Source organism: Macaca fascicularis, chromosome 1, assembly GCF_037993035.2.
Source record: "Macaca fascicularis isolate 582-1 chromosome 1, T2T-MFA8v1.1".
Taxonomy (NCBI): domain Eukaryota; kingdom Metazoa; phylum Chordata; class Mammalia; order Primates; family Cercopithecidae; genus Macaca; species Macaca fascicularis.
Window position 1 is genome coordinate 4,223,641 of NC_088375.1, and position 2,370 is coordinate 4,226,010.

Consider the following 2,370-nt stretch of genomic DNA (forward strand, 5'->3'; position numbering starts at 1 on the left):
AAAAATATGGAATGCTTCATGAATTCACGTGTCATCCTCGCTCAGGGACCATGCTGATCTGCTCTGTATCATTCTTCTTTTATATGTGTAATGGATCTGCTTTTATGTTAGTATCTTACAGAAAGGTTTATTTGATGTGATGTGCCATTGCTCCAGTTTATAATACACATCCCTCAGTCATTCTCTTCTTGACATACATGGAATAAGATTATGTGATTTAAGGATATACATTTCATGGCTTCCTCCCTAAATAGTCACACCCACAGCTGAAGTACCCACCCTAGCAACTGAGAGAAGAGTAATTGTGTGCTCTAAACAACAGTTTAAAAGTAGGAGGCTGAGGGAGAACCTAAGCTCCATGCCTTTTCCTGAGTCCTTGGCACAGTGATTGGAGTTTTATCTGGCATACCAGCTCCCGGGGTTTCAAGTGACAGAATGGTAGCATTAACCCAGCTTTCTAAGGCTGCCGCTGTAAACTGACTGGGCACAGAGGGGATACGGCTTCTGCCCCCGTCCTTTCTAGTTATCTACCGGTCTAGCCATCTGTGTATCTGCACCCCAAATATTGTAAACATTAACCATCCTCTCTCTTACACCTAAAAATGTTAAGGAACCATATATTGTTGTAGTGTATCTAGTATGTGCTAATAAGTACCAAAACCTCAAAATTAATAGGTTTGTAAATGGTGCTATTGCAGATAAATAGAATGTGTCATCTTAGTTTATTTGCATGCATATATATATGCATGTATGCATATATATGTGTTGTGTGTGTGTTTTCTGCTATGGAGAATAGAACAAACCTGAAATGGAGGTTGGAGAATTTTACCCACATGTAGAATCAGTGTGTGCCTGCACTTCCTTTTCTCTGTTGCAACCACTGTCAACTGCTTTCCATGACTTAGTATCTTAGATTGAATTTCTGCTCCTGCTATGTTTAGAATCTATTTTTAACTTGGCCAACTGATTTACTATGGAGCATGTGAGCGCTGCTATTTTAAAATATATAATAGTTGTCCCCAGAACCCACTCTATAGAAACCCTCTATGGAAAAACCACTGTGGGCCTGTCCCATTCCATGGCACATTTTCCAGAATGTATGATTTTAAAACAAAATCAGCATTTACTGAGTTCCTAATATATATCAGGCAACAGGCTGTGTGCTTATTTATGTTTTCTTAGTTAATCCTCAAAGCAATCCTGTGTTGGTAGAGATTCCTTGCCTTACCAAGCACTTTGTAACCCTGCATGTAAGTATGAAGCTGTGTACTGAGCGCAAAGATTGGGGGCATTCACGCCAATCCATCCCGAATTCAGATCCTATCTTTGCCACTTGTTAGCTACGTGAACTTCAGCAAGTTACCCCACCTCTCTGAGTCTCAGCTTTTTCATTTGTAAAATAAGAACAATAATACTTCCTTGCAGATTGTTATGAAGAAATGTTGACGGAGTTGATGTAGCATATTATGCAGTTCTACAGGGTCCGGCACAAGCAGCAACACAGGAAAAAGGAGTTACTGCTATTCTTTTTTTTATTATTATTCTGAGTTTTTTTCATGTCCTGGAAAAGAAAAAAAAAAATGGGAAGAGTTTGGAAGATGCAGGTTAAAGTAATATGTAGTTAAAGCGTCACTACACTGCTGCTAGAACTCTTTGACCTGGGCAGTTTCCATTTGAGCAGCTGGAAGCTGCAGTAGTCCAGTGTGACTTTTGAACAACTGCCAGGCCTTTCAGTTGGGGCCTTTCGCCTCTGGGAGTCTTCAGACATCTGGAGGAACTTCATGAGTAATCCCTGGTTATTGTTTAACAGAATATTAGCTTTGAACAGGTGTGTCTTTGCCTGCTGGGTCTCTGCACAACTTATGAAGAAGCAACTCGTCATACACCTACAGGGCAAATTCTTGGTTCTTGGATCTGCATCCAGCTGGGGCCGGGTTAAAACCACGTGTGATGATTTCAGAATCCCTACAGCGCTCTCTAGGAGACCAGCTGCGTGCTTTCCGGATCAAAGGCCCAAGGAGCTTTTCTGGATGGTCTTGAGGTGATGTCTTGTGACTTTGAGTTTTCCCTGAATGCCAACCAATAGAACAGGTTTGGTCTACCTCCTCTGCTCAAGTGGCTCTTTCAGTTTGGTTTTCTTTACTACCTGCTATGGAACTGTTACATTAGGAGACATTGATACAGTTTCTTCAGTTTAAAGGCAGGAGTTAGGAAACCTTGGCTACTGAGGCTGATGTGGAAGGAGGAGGCGGTCTTATATTGGCTGGGAACCTACTACAGTGCCAGGAACTTCACAAGGGAGGTAATACCATTGCACCGGGTCAGTTGAGGAAAGTTTTCTCTGCACACAACTATATTTGCTTAGCATCA

The 2,370-nt window shown here is 41.6% G+C and overlaps 1 pseudogene; it reads right to left on the reverse strand.

Moving 5' to 3' along the window:
- On the reverse strand, positions 1-100 carry LOC123570945 (U6 spliceosomal RNA; annotated as a pseudogene).
- Between the last annotated feature and the right edge of the window lie 2,270 nt (positions 101-2,370).